At 33.5% G+C, this 17894-nt stretch overlaps 1 long non-coding RNA gene across 6 annotated transcripts; it reads left to right on the top strand.

Moving 5' to 3' along the window:
* Nucleotides 1-1338: 1338 nt before the first annotated feature.
* LOC132179577 (uncharacterized) lies at nt 1339-17296 on the top strand. Of its 6 annotated transcripts, XR_009439937.1 has the most exons (10): nt 1339-1645; nt 3008-3150; nt 5557-5618; nt 6123-6219; nt 8892-9022; nt 9605-9726; nt 9872-9983; nt 10368-10456; nt 14641-15098; nt 17184-17296. It is a non-coding gene; the product is annotated as an uncharacterized LOC132179577 (long non-coding RNA). The 6 variants fall into 6 exon arrangements; XR_009439935.1 differs by lacking the exons at nt 14641-15098; nt 17184-17296 and adding an exon at nt 14037-14536 and having other exon boundaries at nt 10368-12566; XR_009439934.1 differs by lacking the exons at nt 14641-15098; nt 17184-17296 and adding an exon at nt 14030-14536 and having other exon boundaries at nt 10368-12566.
* The last annotated feature ends 598 nt before the right edge of the window (nt 17297-17894 follow it).

Genomic DNA, 17894 nt, shown 5'->3' with positions numbered 1-17894 from the left:
GTTTGCACCCACTTCACAAAATAGATTAAACGAGAAACAAAGAGAGTTGTAGTCGGTTTGGTTTTACGGTTTTAAGATATGTAACTTAAAAAAGAAAAATATTAGTTTCAAAAATTTTAAATTGCAATTAATTCTTTGATAAAATCGTAAATTGACATTAAAAATGTGGTTTATTTAAAAACACACCTCCTTGCATACAATTTGAAATAAGTATAATTCTTAAATTAGGAAACTATTAGCAAGACAAATCCATATCAGTAATTTTTTTTAAAAAAAAAACAAGAAGAAGAAGAAGAATCAATATTAGTAATATCATAAAGGTACTATCTAACCACAACCTCTGCACATGCTAGTAACTAAGTAAATCTTAGCACTGTATCCAACTAAGCTTTATTTTTACCCTGAATTAATGAATCTTTATAATAGTTGGCATTATATTAACTTCAACCAAACTCTAGGCCTTCAAAGTGGAACTAGATCATTTTAAGTGAATTGATGAATATTTAATTAGTTATATTTAATGGGTAGTTTTGTTCTTTTATTTTTTTAGGGAACAAAAATATGACTAAAATATAACTAATTAAATATTATCTAAAGCTTGGGTAAATTTAATAATAGATTAAAAAATAAAAAATGTAACACTTCTGATCATAATTTTAAATGCTTTTCACCTACTTGCCAAAAAAAAAAAAAAAAACGCTTTTCTCCAAATTACAAGAGGTGGTTGGAAGTAGTTTTAATGTTACAGCGATGAATTAATTATTGTAGGAAATTTGGTTGGAGGTGCTTTTAATGTAGGAACTAGGAAGCGTTGGGTTCAACTCATCATTCAATTCTACTGTTAAGTTTGAAACTTTGACACGGAAAGCAGTTAAGACACAATAACCATACAGCTTCACATTCTAATAGGCAATTCACGCTTTTACTCTTTGGATTGCCTAGTGGATTTCCACCAAGGGGGGCTTATTAGTGGATTGCCTAGTGGCAATTCACGCTTTTCAAATTCAGGATGGGCCCCCCACCCCTCGGTGTGGGTTAAAACGTGCAGCAGCTCGATAATGGCTTTAGCTGCAATAGGTGGTACTGGGGGACCACGTGGCAGCCTTGACAAGTCAACTTTAACTTGTAAATTATACGGCATCTACGTACCAAAAAACAAGAAGAGAATCTCCAAAGCGATTATGCATTGTTGTTTTAAACAAGAAGACGTATTACAACGGAACAGAAAAGGAACAATATATACATACGATCTCATAAATACAATAGACCGTGGTGGGTGAAAGCAACAATACTTTAAAAAAAAAAAAACAAGTAGTACTTCCATATTTACTTGTTTGGATGAAGAAACACCGAGAAAAATAAAAAAAGCAAAAGGCTGTGAAGAAACAACAACCCTTACCACTGAAACGCGAGAGATTCATGTGCAAGAGAAACTAGGGAAAGAGAAGAAGAACAAAAAGAAGAAGAAGAAGAAGAAAAGCTTATTGCCAGAAAAGAAAGGGTATAGAGGAAGAAAACAAAGGTATGCAGCATAGTTGAAGCGAGCATATATTATCCCTGCAGGCGTTCGTTTTTCCATACAGGCTACCGGCTTTGTTCATGCCCTACCTGCCAGCTTCGTTCTTGCTGTTGCATATGATCTCCGGTATGTCTTTTGCTCTCGGTGACGTGTACGTAGTTCTATACGGTGGCGGAGCGCGCAAGAGTTTTGATTAGGGGTCAAGATTAAAAAATAAAATTAAACAAAAATTAATTAGAAAAATATAAGTAACAAAATAAGTAAACAATCTTAATTTGAACCATGCTAAATGCTAAATTAAAACGACGTCATATTTTTTTAAATTACATTTTTAAAAAATGTATGGTTAGATAACTTGGGCCTAAACCACCATGTTTTTCCAAACTTTTTATTTTTATTTTTATTATTTTTTTTAAATGCCCATATAATCCTTAAAATTACATTTCACCTCCCAAATTTTTTATTTTTTATCCTTTAAACTTCAAATGTTAGACTCGCGGATTAACATGCAATTTGTATTTGGTGTCTATCTCAATTAAATACAATTATATATGTATATATGATACAATTAAAATATGTAATAAAAATTATATATATTTATAAATAATTAATTTAATTGAACAACATAAATATAAAAGATTACAGAGACATTTGCTTTTCAAGAAAGGAGAAATTGTATATATAAAAAAATAATAATAATAACTTTTTGCTTTTGTTCTAGGCAGTCTTTTACTGTACCTCTAAAATCCAAGCAGTTGATTTGAATTATTAAATACCTTATAAGAAAAATTTGACTAATTCAAATTTGCAAATCTCAAATTGAAAGACTGAAATCGTTGTGGCACTCATATATTCTTGAACTTGTTCAAATTTTGTAAATTATGAAATCTCAACATTTTTAACTTGTTTATATGTATAATCTGACTCTGTGTTATTTTTGTTTTTTATTTTGCTTTTTATTTTTTATTTTTTTTACGGTAGCTAATATACTTTGATTCAAGGTAATTTTTAACCAAAAAAAAAAAAAAAAAAAAAGTAAAAGTCACAAGACTCACAATTCACGTTGAATAGGTCCTTTAATGAAACGTTGCGTTTCAATGACCCTTTAAAGGCTTTAATTTAATTTAATGAAATGACGGTTGAATGAGATCTGAAACGCACCGTTTTAATTGTCTTCTTCGTTCTTAACCTAATCTCTGCAACTATAAAAGTCTGAGATCTGAAACTCAAAATAATCCTCTCTGCTTGCCCGGCCAATAATGTCGCTGCCCCTTACAACTGGTTGTGCGTGGGCATTAAACCAAGATAGATATAAAAAAAATTATAGACTAGTGGGAGTAAAGTTAATTTATGGGGGGTTGAGAGGGGTTATTAAATCAAGATATCTTTTAAAAAAACTATAGTGGGAGTAAAGATAGATGATTTATAATAGTATATATAGCACTCTGTGAAGAACCTCTCTTACTTTCTGTGAATTTGTCTGTCTAGACTAAGCTGGGGTTTGACTAGCACGGCGCATGGCCGATGGCTTGCTCATGGAAACGGCATCCCGATACAGTTTTTGAGACTTCCGATGGTGGTCGACGGCAACGCCTACGGCCTACTTCTTCTCCCTCCACCTCTACCTCCAGGTAGGGAAACGTCCAAATAAATAAATTAATTACTTTATGCGTCATACGTGGACCCAGATGACTGGATGCCACGAAATAGCGGTAAACAATCATGTAATTTTTGTTTTACCTTAAGTTGTAGTTAAAAGATAAAAGAAAAAAGAATAAAAAAAAGCAAAAAGAAAACAAGAAATAAAAAAACAAGGATCCGGCTTAGGTGCGGTAGTTCAAAACTACCGCACCATGCTGTAGCCAAAAACGACCCAGTTTAGGGTCGTTTTGGACAATAAAAAAATAATATTTTAAAGTAATAATATAAAATTAATTAAATATTAAAAATTTAATAATTAAAAAAATAAAAAAAAACTCATCGTCTCCATCTTCTTGTTGTTCCTCTTCTTCTTCTCCAGCTGGTTCATTTCTTTTCTTTTCTCCTTTGCTTTCTTTGAGAGGGAGAGAGAGAGAGTTGACGAGAGAGAGACCCAAAGACGGAGAGCACGAGAGGGAGAGAAGGCGAGATTTTTAGAGAAACAGAGGGTAGAGAGAGAGACGGAGCTGTGAGAGAAATTGCAGAAAAATTTTGATTTTTGATTGCTGTTCTTGGCTGGATTTGGGTTTCTGATTAGTGGGTTTTTCTGTACATTTTTGTTTATGTAGCGCATAGCGTAACAAAGCCGGCTCTCTCCCCCTTTGGCCAGTATGGGGTGGCCGAAACCACCCCCTTGGGGTGGTCCGGCCACCCCCAAAACCCAATTTCCTCTCAGAGAAAGCAAAGGAGAAAAGAAAAGAAATGAACGAGCCGGAGAAAAAGAAGAGGAGCAACAAGAAGATGGAGATGATGAGTTTTTTTTTTTTTTTTTTATTGCTCAAAACGACCCCATTGGGCTACAGCATGGTGCGGTAGTTTTGAACTACCGCACCTAAGCCGGGTCCAAAAAACAAAATTGTCTACTTGTCAGTGTCGGACAAGACACGTGATTTGTTGGATTTGGAATTCCGATAAAAAATAGAGCTTTTTAATATAAAATTTTTATTTTTGGGCTTTTGTCAAAAATCTTTCCATCAAAAAATTGTTATATGTTTAGTAACTGCATGTCTTAAGTATTTTTTTTTAGTGATTTTGATAACAAAACTAAAAAAATGCTTTTAGTTATAAAAATGAAAATAAATGACATATAATTTTTTTTTTCTTTCTATTTTATAACAACCTTTTTATATACAAATGGTTAATGTTAACTTTAAAAAAAAAATTATTTTGTGAAAAAAAAAATGATACCAGTACCAATAAAAGAAAGCTAAGCTAAAAAATTTACTTAGCCTTGCAAATTTTTTCCATTCATCGTTGTCTTGGTGGCCGTTTGATTGTAAATTTTGTACAAAAAGGAAGAAATCTTTGAGATGCTGCAACAAGTTACAAGAAGAGCATTAAAAGAATCAAATTCTAAATATTTTATTCAAATAACCATAAATTTTAATCTATTATATATATATATATATATATATATATATATATATAACAATTTAAATCTTTCCCCTACACTTCAAAAGCTGACGCACATCACCTTATTGAAGCCTGGAGTGTGCGAAAAAAATCCAATTCCAACGAGATTGAAGAAGGATAATTTAATTTACCAAAAAAAATAATAAATAAAAGAAGAAAAATTTAGATTAGGTGGGAAAAAAAACACTAGCCATTTAAGATGTGTAGAGAAGTTTGCTATGCTCGAGAAAAACCAGTTATTACAGCTCACTCGTTCTCTCTGCCAAGACGCCCAAGCTTATCACTCTTTCTTTCTCTTTGCCCAAGACACGCAAGACTAGGAGCAGACCAGCTATCACTCGTTCTCTCTGCCCAAAGACCATCTCTTTCTAGCTATCACACGCACAAGTTCTCTCTATTTTGTTATTTATCTTCTTTCCATTTTATTCTCTCTATTTCTTCTACTTCTCTTCCTTGTAGGTCTCTCTCCTATATTTTTTTCTTCACTTTTGTGTTCAGTAAGATATGTCAAGATTTTTGTTTTATTGGAAAAAAAGAGATGGGAAGAAGCAAAATCAAACGAAGCTCTAAACTCACCGGCGACGGGATCAACAACTTCTGCTTAGGTCTCTCTCCCTATAGCGGCTCTGTAGTGGGTTCAAAAGTGATCATTTCCCTAGTACGCGTGCTGGGGGAAGGTTTCCCCCTCAACGTGGGGGAAACTCAGCCAAGGTTTCACCCACGCTGTATTCTTTATAATAATTTCGTCTCTTCTCTGCGATCTTCGTCCATATTTTCCTCTCTATTTTTTCTAAGTCTCTTTTTTGCACGTCTCTCTGTGTGGACTGTGATCTTCATCTATATTTTTCTTATTTTCATTTTGATTTGTTTTTCTTACCTGCAACGGCATCAACAATTTCTGCCGGATCTTCCTCGCTCTGGAGTAGCCTCCAACTGCGGAAATGAGAAGGACAAATCGAAGAGGTTGGAAAGAGATGCTTATATATGGGTATGGTTGCCATTTGTTAAAATTGGTATGAGTATTTTTGTTAGTTTATATATTTCATTAATGAAAACTGCGGCGCGCCTTTCTCTCCAAAAGTCCGTTTGAGCAGAAGCCTCGTTTTCCAGCTTCGGCCCAAACGTGATTTTCAGCGTTTGGGACCTCAGAAGAGCTTTCACAATATTTTACCAAACAACCATTATTTTCCTGAAACGAACTTTTGAGGTCTCAGAAGCGCGTGTTGGGTCTGCAACCGCAGACCCAAACATGTTGGAGTTCGAAACGCAAGATTCTTTTCTTATATTCATCATTATAGAACCCTAAGCCTAAACACCTTGATGGTGAGGTCAGCCGCCTCCTTTCCCCCTCGAGTCTGTGTTGCAGTCTTTCATCGGAACTCCCTCACCATGCGCACAGTTTTGCTTTAAACCAGATTTGACTAAACTCTGTGTGTCGGACTGAAACTATCTATTTTTATTTCTTTATTTAGTAATCAAAAACCTTTTGCAGCTCTGATCTGACGTTGGTTGTGGGTGGATGATGGCATCCGGATCTAATCACTAGCCATAAACGATAAAGGATGAACCTTAGAGTCTCTGCACAAACGGTATGAAATTCAACCAAAGTTATGTGTTTGTATTTGTATTTGGTTTTGTTCCTAAGGTTTTTGTTTAGTAATTTAATATATAGAGATACCTGGTGAATTGCTCGGTCTATATGTATATACTTTAAATTTAATGTGGGTGATAGGTTTTACAAAGTCACAAATAGTACCAATTTCATTTAATCGTACCAAACAGTGATATATAAGATAGATCTAAGTTCTCTTTCTTGCGAATATAATATAATTACCAGAAGGGGAAGAATGGTTACAATTTTGTTGGGTGAAACATCACCTACATTTGATAATAGAAGAAGATAATGAATCCATATAATAGAGAACAAAGCCATTAACGAATTGTTGCTCATACACTAGAGATGCATTGGTTACAAATGTTATAGACGAACCGATGAGGTTGGACAAATGCCACCAACAATGTTGAGAAAATAAAAAATAAAAATAGAACTTGAAATCAGTTTAGGTTTTTGTGCGATTTTAATTTAATTCCTTAGTTTTTTATTTTGACAATTAAATCCTTTAGATTTTTTCTTGATTTGAAATGTTCCTCGTTCAACTTACTATCACCCGATATTTAATTGATCAGTCTTACATGGCATATGCTAAACTAATCTAGCTGAACAAAGAAATCTACAGAAGAACCCAGTAACCTAATTGTCGATCAAGCAACATAGTTTTCATTTGGCACGTCAGTTGTAGGAGTCATATGGCATGGTTAGTTGACAATTACAAATATACCTTAATAAAATATTTAAACATTATTGTTAATTTTTTTTTTTTTAAAAAAAGATGGTCGATTGTGCCTATTAAGCGCTTTAATTTTGAAGAGAAAAGCTCAAACTTTTTTTTTTGGGTACATATCGGATCTGATACATGCACCGACATTTTGCTTATTGTTTTTGGACAAACTAGTTTGATCCATTATTATTTGTACTCTCAACAGTACCTTCATTTTTGCAGCTCATGAAAAAAGCACATCACCGACACCTCCATTTTTCTCAAAAGGTTGTAAAGAAACGAGAATAATTTTTTTTTAAAAAAAAAGCAAAAGCAAAAGTGAAACACTACCCGAGAATCTCTCGGGGAACAGGCCAATAGAAAATAGCCGGTGATTTCCCAAAAAAGAGTTAAAAAGAAGAAGAGAAGAAAAGAAAAAAAGAAAAGAAAAAAAAAAGAAAGCAAAAGCAAAAGTGCAACATTACCATAGAAAGGCAAGAATCACAACAGGCCAATAGAAACAAGTCAAACAAGAAAAATATCTAAACACTCTCTTCTCTCTCCTGAAGCCTCCATTTTCGGCCAAGCTTGAGGAGGGAAAACCTCTGGTTGCCTTCCTCCTCACCCCTTTTGCAACATCCAACATCTCTTTCTTCTGAGTTTCTCTCTTCCTGAGAGAGCTTTTTTACTTCTAGAGTTTTTTCTAGATCTACCTTTCGTCTTTGACGATTTACCCGACCCTCAAAAAACTGCATCAGCAATGGATCGCCTTCCCTCTGGAACGTCTTCTCCATCGCTCCACCGGCCGGATCTGTGTAGGCTTGAAGAGTGGCTTTTTCAAAGTCCGATCTACTTCTCTCCATCAGCCCCAGACGCGCCAATCCTCCATCTTCACCTGCGTTCCAGCTCTCCGGCGTAGTCCTCTGCTGCTCATTTCGCCTCCACGCGCCGGGGCGTGGTCGACACGCTCCTGCGTGTGGATCTAACGCACCGTCGCGTGGGTACCACGCGCCGTGCAGTGGCCGCCGGGGCCTCCCTCCGTTGCTGCTGCTGTGTTTTGAGTTCTTTTCTGTTACTTTGTGTAACTTCCTGTAATTTTCTTTGGCTTTGTAGCTTAGTTTTTATCCCAATCTGTTTGGTCTTCAGACTCTATGTCTGTGGAGTGGATCTTTTTTTTTATTTTTTTCTGGTGCATCTTTCTTTTACGTTTCTGATCTCATTCCTGTTTTTTGAGATCAGGCCGGCTGGGATTTTAGCTAGCTTCTTTGTTTTCGTTTCTGTTTTCCCGGTATTCCTCTTTGTTTGAATGAATGTTGGTTTGTTAAAAAAAAAAAAAAATAGAAACTAGTCAGTGATTGCCAAATAAGAAAACAGGAGAGAAGAAAAGTAAAAAATATAAGCAATAATGGCAATTTTTAGGGTATTTTTTCTGCATAGATTCTGTTGCTCGTTTAAGGTATTTTTCCTGCACAATTCTCTTGCGTATTTTTTCTGCATCAATCCTCTTGCTCTGTCTCTTGGTGCTATACGTGGTGGCAATTTTTAGGGTATTTTTTCTGCATCGATTCTCTTGCTCATTTAGGGTATTTTTTCTGCATGAATTCTCTTGGTTCTTGCTCTCTCTTTCTCTTGGTTCTATACGTCGTGGTTTGTTGGAGGCTTTCTAAGTTCGGAAGAGTTAGCAAGTATATATCCGCGACAGTCCCCCTAATTGTATATTAGCCTAGTTAGTACCTTAGCAAGGTTGACGCCCCTCCGTTCCCTCCGGTCTGCAACAGTCTTTCTTTCATTGCTGCACCACTTTGCCTAAACCAGATTTGTCTATGCCGGATCTATCATATCAAATCTACCACCATTGTCGTATTGCTTGGAACTAGAATAAATATTTTTCTTTGCTCCCGAGAAAGAAACAATTATATTCCGTTTCTGGAAACCTTTTGCAGCAGCGATCTGACATTGGTGGTAAACGACTTGTGTTGTGAGAGGTGGAGACAGCTTCATCATCATCATCATCCAGGCGGATGGCGGATTCCAATCTCCTGAGGGCTTGAGCCTCCATGCAGTACAAACGGTGGTATGAAATTCAATGGAAGTTACGTTTGAATTTGTTTTTGTTTGTTTGTTTGTTTCATGTTATATGTGATATGTGTTTATTATTATTATTATTATTATTATTATTGTTATTATTATTATTTTGTATAGTAATTTAATACAAGTAGATATACCTGGACAATCAGTCCATATGCATGTACTTCAAATTTAAAGCATATAGGTTTGTAAGGTTTCAAATACAATTGAGTTGTAACAATATTTATATAGATAGAGCTAGTTCTCTTTCTCTTGATTATAATACCAACAGGAGAATGATTATAATTTTTATCAATGAAACATTAACTGCATTTGATATTAGATGATAACCTATAATAGAGAACAAAGCCATTAACGAATTGTGAAGAAACTAGGCATGCGTGGTTATAGACTAACGGAGAAAGTTGGACAAATGCCACCAACGATGTTGAGAAAAAAAAAAAAAAAGATTTTGACTTTATGCGCTAAGCAATAGGTCTATTATTCAGCCGATGTTTATGATTTCTAAGTCTAATCATTTGGAAAAGAGAGTCATAGACCCCTGTCTTGATGTCTAAGCCTTTTGCAGGTGCAATATGATGTTAATAATAAATAAGCTTCCAATTGATCAAAACTCTGAAGACAGCAAGCCAAGACATAGAAGCACGAGACAAGGCAAATGGGATGGAGGAAGTCCAACGTTATGTAATGGTATGTGATGAAATTTGTGTGTATTCAGTTTTGTTTAATAAAGTTAAGGGAAAAATAAAATCAATCACTTAGTTTTCAATTTTGACAATTAAAATTCCTTAAAATTTCTTTAGCCTTTTTTTTTTTTAATTAAAAAATGTTATAGATTACGTGTCCTATAGCCGGGGAGTATTTGGTGGCTACTGAACAGATCTATTAGGAGCAATTTGATGAATCATTTGAGGAGCTGGGTTTGTGTCTCAAGGATGGCTATACAGGTATACTCCTCCTTTTCTCTCTTCCTCGTAATCTCTTCTCCTTTTTAGTTTTAGAGCATATTAGAATGATTACTTCATCATTTTCTCTGCTCATTGTTTCATTACTTCGACTCTAAAATTCCATGTGATTTGCAGCACCTAATATTTTTTAAATTATGATTAGAGTACCATATCAATTATTCAAGTATGTTTTAATTTGCATCTTTAGATGCCTTATCCTGTAGTATGTTGATAAATGTTCCTTCTTCTTTGAAGATGGCTTTTGCTGATTGTTTTGCAAGGAAGTAGTTGAACTTAATAATGTCTTTTTTATTCAGCACCATATTGGTTAAATATTGCCTTAAAGGCTCCTAAATTTATTTGATTCTATATACCTTGTTGCAGGGTAAACTGGTCCGCTCCCGATTGTCGAAAATATATTGGAAAAGTAAGTTGAAGTGACGTGGATATTACAATTGGAGAAATTCATGAGGGTAAGTATGTTTATAGCTTAGAAAATCATTGAAAGTAGCGTCAGTTGTAGTATTGTGTTGTTTGCTTGAACATTTGCTTGCAACCTATGTAATACTAAGTTTAAAAGGTTCTTCTCAAATAATTATCATCATTTTCTTTGACAAATTCTTTTATATAGGGCACTTATAAAAAAAAAAAAAAGGTCTTTTATGTGGGTCAAAGCCAAGAAGCTAACATGTTCCTCCTTTGATAACTCTGGCAAAGCTGTTCTGGTTGACTTTTATGCAACTTGTTTGGTTCTTCCCTACTTATGTTTATTTTTTTCTCTTCCCTTCTTTTTTCAGATTTTGCTAACAGCTATGATGTCTCTGACTATTTTGTAAGCCTATGTTATCACCTTAAGCCATAACGTGCGGGATCATCTTGCTGGAAAACTTTATAAGCATTTTATCGTAATTGTCTAGATTTATGTTTGTCTTGTCAGTAATCTTTCATTCGTGAAGCGAATTCGTATTGTTCACCTTAGACCCTATTGAGAGGGGTGTGGCGTTTAGTTTAGGAATAATTCCATGTTCTTGGTAATCTCTAGAATAGCAAAATTGAGTAGGATCATATTTAAATTTAATCGGAAGAATGAGTAACCCTAGGTATGGTTTGCATGTGGTCTTTGTCAATTCATGGATCCCATCCTCAACGAAGTCAATACTTAGCTGGAGTATAAGATATAGATGGTGAAAATTGATGATAAATACAAAATAGAAGCGATGCCTACATTCATCGTATTTAAGGACAGAAAACCTTATGATTGAATTTGCATCTCTCTTGCTCTTGTGTGGAATCCAACTGTATCCCTCTAGATGTTTTTTCTTACGAAAGTAATCAATAAGCCCATTCTTAGACTTGTAGAAGGACCTCTGCCCTCTCTGACTTGTCTTGGATTGTACAAATTTTTTGGTTTTGACCTGTCTCATTTATGTTGACTAACTGGATCTCATGAGAGATTTTAATTGTGTAAATTGCTTTTTTTTTTGTTAACAATGAAGTCAGTTAATCTCCCCTAAACTTTAAATGTGAGAAATCAACCCCCTAGACTATGGGGTCTATAGCAATATCTCTCTTCCTAAAGTTTCTTTAATATTCCCTATACTTAAACTTAAATTCACATACTTATCACATTTCATGGTATCACATGCTTATTTTTCTTTTATTTTCCTGTGCTCGCGAAGTAAGCATGTGAAAGTTAATCATATTTTTTAAATTTATACAGGGGACATTGCAAATGACCCTATTGTTTAGGGTGGGAAAGTTCAATTTACCTTAATTTTAATTTGGAAATGCATTTTTAAAGTTATGGGTTGTGCTTTGCTCTTTTAGTGATATTTTGATCACTATATATATATATATATATATAAACATGTACATGTTAAATGATATTTAGAATATACTTTGTTCACATCCGGTCCAAGATATTTCTTTTTAGCAGACGTATAAAGAACCCATATTTATTTCGACTGCATGTTGTAAATATTTGTGTGGTGCAGAAAACCTATGGAGGAGAAAAAAAAATGTGCACTGACGCAATCAAGTAAATTCCCTTGATTTCTTATTAGGAAAAAAAAAATCCTTTGCTTTCCATTGGGGCAAAAGAGGGATAATGTGATCTCTTGACAAATGTCAAGTATTAAAACCCGTACTAAAGGAGCCTTGGTGATTTTGTATTGTTTGGCTTAAATTAGTTATTTCTTCAATCTTTTTTGTGTGCTTAAGTTACTTTGTTTAGTCTTATCGAACTGTAAAAAATTGGTCTATCAAACTCTCATGTGTTCTAATTGTTTTGCATCTCACATCTTGTTTTTGGTTGACATGGGAGCTTTCACTACCATATTGAACGGGCTGGAAGCCTATTTTGTTTGGAGCAAGAACAAGCATGTTTGGAGCATAGAGGCAAAAAAGACGGTGCGACTAAAAGAAATTTTAATCTCAAAAGTCATGTTCCACTAACACTCAATATTAATTAATTTGTTTGAATTTTATAGATAGCAAATAGACTAGTCGGGGTGACTAGCGTATATTGGTGCCATAGTAAGTTATCTCCACACTCATTCAATGAAAGCCGGGATGTATATAAAGGTATCGATTCAAAATTTAGTTATTTTACTTGCATATTTTTGGCATATGATAAACTATTCACTAACGTAATGTTACAATAAGGTAAAAAAGTAAATATACGTCCAATGAAGTGGTCACCCAATGATGACATGACCGCTGTGACATACAACACGGATGCCACTTTGACTCAGAATTGTAGCGTGAGCTCTGTTGCGATCGTTGCTAGAAATTCACACTTCCTAGTAATCTGTTGTGGGATGGGCTAGACACCAAAGCCATTTGACACCAATATGTCAGAAGCCATAGGCACTGCTTTGTCCATTAGAAGTGTAAATGGTGCGAAAAAAATTATTATTCAATCAGACAATAAGAATGTTGTTGATCTAATTGCTAAGAAAAAGAGAAAAAGAAACACGCAGAAGAATACCAATTCGAACAACAAAGACAACCCGATTGATGAGGCATTGAGTGTGGTGGAAGATTTTCTTGACCCTAATTCTTTGACTCAGTATGGGATTACAGTGGAGCTGGAGCATATTCCTTGGGTTCAGAACCCCGTAGCTGACTATTTGGCTTTGTTGACAAGAAGATTGTCGCATGAAGTAATGAGTGCAACATTAGTACAATAAATTTTGGGATGGCCAACAAGATGTGCATACTAAAATGGTTAAATTGCTTCAAACGTCGATGATAAAGATAAACACAATGGAGTGATTTGCGTGACGCATGCAAGGATAAAGAAATCCATGCGTAACGCATGGATTTTGTATGCACATCACTCCATTGTGTTTATATCTTTATTCACATCACTCCGTTGTATTATATCTTTATCCTTGCATGCGTCACGCAAATCACTCCATTGTGTTTATCTTTATCATCGACGTTTGAAGCAATTTAACCATTTTAGTATGCACATCTTGTTGGCTATCCCAAAATTTATTGTACTAATGTTGCACTCATTACTTCATGCGACAATCTTCTTGTCAATAAAGCCAAATGGTCAGCTACGGGGTTCTGAACCCAAGGAATATGCTCCAGCTCCACTGTAATCCCATACTGAGTCAAAGAATTAGGGTCAAGAAAATCTTCCACCACACTCAATGCCTCATCAATCGGGTTGTCTTTGTTGTTCGGATTGGTATTCTTCTGCGTGTTTCTTTTTCTTTTTTTCTTAGCAATTAGATCAACAACATTCTTGTTGTCTGATTGAATAATAATTTTTTTTGCGCCATTTACACTTCTAATGGACAAAGCAGTGCCTATGGCTTCTGACATATTGGTGTCAAATGGCTTTGGTGTCCAGCCCATCCCACAACAGATTACTAGGAAGTGTGAATTTCTAGCAACGATCGCAACAGAGCTCAGGCTACAATTCTGATTCAAAGTGGCATCCGTGTTGTATGTCACAGCGGTCATGTCATCATTGGGTGACCACTTCATTGGACGTATATTTACTTTTTTACCTTATTGTAACATTACGTTAGTGAATAGTTTATCATTTGCCAAAAATATGCAAGTAAAAATAACAAAATTTTGAAACGATGCCTTTATATACATCCCAGCTTTCATCGAATGAGTGTGGAGATAACTTACTATGGCACCAATATCAACAAGATTTCTGATTTTATTTTGATACGACTTATTAGCAATTGAGGAGATCTTTGTTTATATAAAAGTAGACGATTATGCATGTTAAGATTTTGTATCTTTATGTGTTGTATTATATCTTGATATCAACTAATTACTAGTATATTAAAAAAAAAAAAAAACTAACTAGTGATAACCGTAAACCCACGTCACCCCACTTGTGATAATAGAGAGTCTTGATAAGATTGTATATGTAGATAACTTCTAGTATACTTTATATGTCAAATGTACGTGGATAGATAGTTCTTCTGCTTGTATTTTGAACTCTAGATTATTTAGATCTTATGTGATTACTCACAATACAATACCTCTTGTATAAATATATTATGGTACACTTCAAACTCTTTTATGGGTATCAAAGCTTTTTCCTCACGCATATTTATTTCGATCTCTACGTTTCTGACGATAGTCTACTGCTGTCCAATTTATTCCGCCAAATATTGGCCAGCTCATGACCTTCAAATTGGAAGGACCCAACTATATTACATGGGTCAAGCAAATGGTTCAAATTTTGAAGACAATCGACTTGATGCGCTTCGTGGATGGTTCCAAAACCATCTCCCTCAGTTTCTCGTGGATGATAAAAGGGTTAGTTATCACTACCCTTAGTCCAGATTTTCTTCTCTCGACAAAGAGAGATCAATTTATTCTTTCTTATATTAATGCTACCATAATGGAGAAAGTTATGTTGTTTACCTTTGGTGTCACGAATGTTTATCAAGCCTGGGTGTCTCTTTCCACTCGTTTTGCCCCTCGCTCCAGAACGAGGATTTCTCATCTTCTTGGCCAACTTCAAAGCTTAAAGCAAGGCTCCAAAGGGGGTGCTGATTATATTGAAACCGGCAAGCAACTTGCTGCCAAACTTTCTATTGTTGGTGAGCCTCTCACAGATGATGCTCTTATTGGGTATGTGATTGGTGGCCTCCATTCTTCCTTTAACCCTGTTATTGCTTCTCTATTTGTTTTTGCCTCACATAAGCATATACTCAAATATCTTTTTGTTTTTTTTTTTTTTTTTTTTTTAAAAAAATGAAACCCAAAATTGCGTGTGATAAGCGCAAAATTTTAGGAGAGCTAGAGAAAATAAAAAAGAGAAAACATTTTATGGGGACCATCCTAATTACACTCATTTTACGGCTCCCAATCAATAACCGACACATAAGTAAAAACATAAAAAGTGAACAAAAATAAGTTGGACCAAAATATACTAGATTTTAGGGTGATAAAATCCTTAAAGAATTATCCTTCCACTTCTAGGTTTTAGTTTTGAATTAAAAAATGGGGTTTAAGGCATTAGAAATAGGTTTTGAAGCTTTAAAAATAGATTTTGAGGAATTGAAAACGAGTTTTGAGTAATTAGAAACGAGTTTTAAGGTAGGTCACGGCCTGCGGGGTTTGAGGCGTTTACTACAGGCGAAACGCACAGCGTGATGCTTAGCTGTATCACTAAAAGAAGAGTTTTCTTTACCTCCAAGAAAAGAAGACTTCACATACTGGATTTTTGAATTTTTTTGTATGTTGTGAATATATATTATATTATTTACAATTTTGAATTCAATTAAAAGTATTGAGAGATCTTTAAAATGATGTCGTCCCTGTCCAAAGTACAAAGAAAAGAGAAATATTAGCATATACTCAATTTCTTTTTCCTTTTTTTTTTAAAAAAAAAATCCGTGTGATAAGCACAAAATTTTAGGAGAGCTAGAGAAAATAAAAAATGGCAAATTATTCTAATCATTTATTTGGGGTTGAAGTTACAATATCTTATAAATTAGGGGTGTCAATGCGGGCGGTTAAAAATCGTCCGCTAACCGCTAATCGTTTAACCGCCTAACCGCTAACCGCTATAACCGCCTAGCGGTTAGCGGTTATTGGGTCTACTAACCGTAACCGTTAACCGCTAACCGTCTTTTTATATAATATATTTTTATAATTATAATTATAAAAATATTTATACATATAACATAATTATTTGATCATTAAATCACAATAATTTTTTTTTAAAATAATTAAATCACAATTTGAGTACTAATATATTATCACTATAATTTATATGATTATATCATATAATCACTTGATCATTAAATCATAATTTTTTTAAAAAAATAATTAAATCACAATTTTAGTATTAATATATTATCACTATAATTTATATGATTATATCACATGAGCAATTGATCATTAAATCATTTGATTATATAATAATAAATTATAGATATATAATATGACATAACTCATAAGTATACAAATGCATACTAATACAATAATTAAATATCTAGAGACTTATTTCCAATGTATGTTATAAACTTATAATTCTATATATTTTATAAGTTTATATTAGTCTATATATGCATATGAATACTATAAATGTATAATATCAATACTTAATCATATAATTTAACGATAATTCAAATACTTTATTGAAGACTTCAAGTGAATCATATTATTCATGTAAAATGATAATATGATTTGTATAATATCAAATTAAGTAATTGACATTGAATTAAACAATGACCAATGTGTTACTTATAAACAAAATTTAAGTATTATTGTATTATCATTATAATTTTAGTAATTTATATATTATCGCTATAATTGGTATGATTATATCACATGATGACTTGACCATTAAATCATATGATTATATAATAATAAATAATACATATATAATATGACATAACTCATAAGTCATAAGTCTACAAGTTAATAATATGATTCATGTACAATGATAATCATAATTGATTCAATTGAATTAAACAATATATTACTTATAACTACAATTTAATTAAAGCATTATTATATACTTTAGGAATTTAAGATTTAGGAGTTTGAACATTATCATTTACCATTAGATATTAAGTTCAATTCAAAGAAAAAAGATTATAAGTAAATATGATATAATTTAATGAGATTATATGATTATATAATATCAAATTATTTGTACATGCTTGTGCCTTAATATTATTATGTTTCTTCTTTGGATGTCTATAGGATTTGCTAGAGGACCAAATGAGAGGATTGATGAAGTTTTAATGTTTTATTTGTATTATTTAATGTTTTGTTTGAACTTATTTTATATGCTTTGTGTTGAATTTTTTTTATATGTTGTGACAATTGTCTGAATTCTGAATTTTTTTTTTATATGTTGTGTTTAATTTTTTTTTTTTTTTTTAAAAAAAAAGTTAACCGGTTATGATTTAATATTTAACGAAATTTTTTTAAAGCACAAGTAAATGTAAATTTTGGGTCAAATATTTTTTATTTTTCAATATGGGCTCTTTTTATTGCAATTGGGTTCAAGAAGACAAAAAAAAAAAAGGGTAAAAAACCCAAAAAGGCCCAAAAAAAGCCTAATTTTAAAAAAGCGGTTAGCGGGCGGTTATCTATTTTATTAACCGCTAACCGTTAGGCAGTTAGCGGTTGCGGTTAGTGAAATTTACTAACCGCTAAGGCGGTTACGGTTAGCGGTTATTGCCAATAACTACAAATAAATTTTTTTTTTAAAAAAAAGAAAAAGAAAAAAAAAAAAGAACAGATAATTAGCTAGAAATCAAACAGCAACAACGTCAACATCGTAAAGGACACAAATACAAACAAGTCGAGGAAGATACGCCTGGCAATAGGAAAAAAATATCTAGTAAACTGATGGATGGATGAGGAGGTTTATTAAACTCAGTGGTTGGACTACGTCACCTACTGTCG

This window comes from Corylus avellana, chromosome ca4 (genome assembly GCF_901000735.1).
Source record: "Corylus avellana chromosome ca4, CavTom2PMs-1.0".
NCBI classification, from domain to species: Eukaryota; Viridiplantae; Streptophyta; class Magnoliopsida; order Fagales; family Betulaceae; genus Corylus; species Corylus avellana.
Note: the sequence above shows the minus strand (reverse complement) of the source record. Positions and strands in the feature narration are given on the sequence as shown.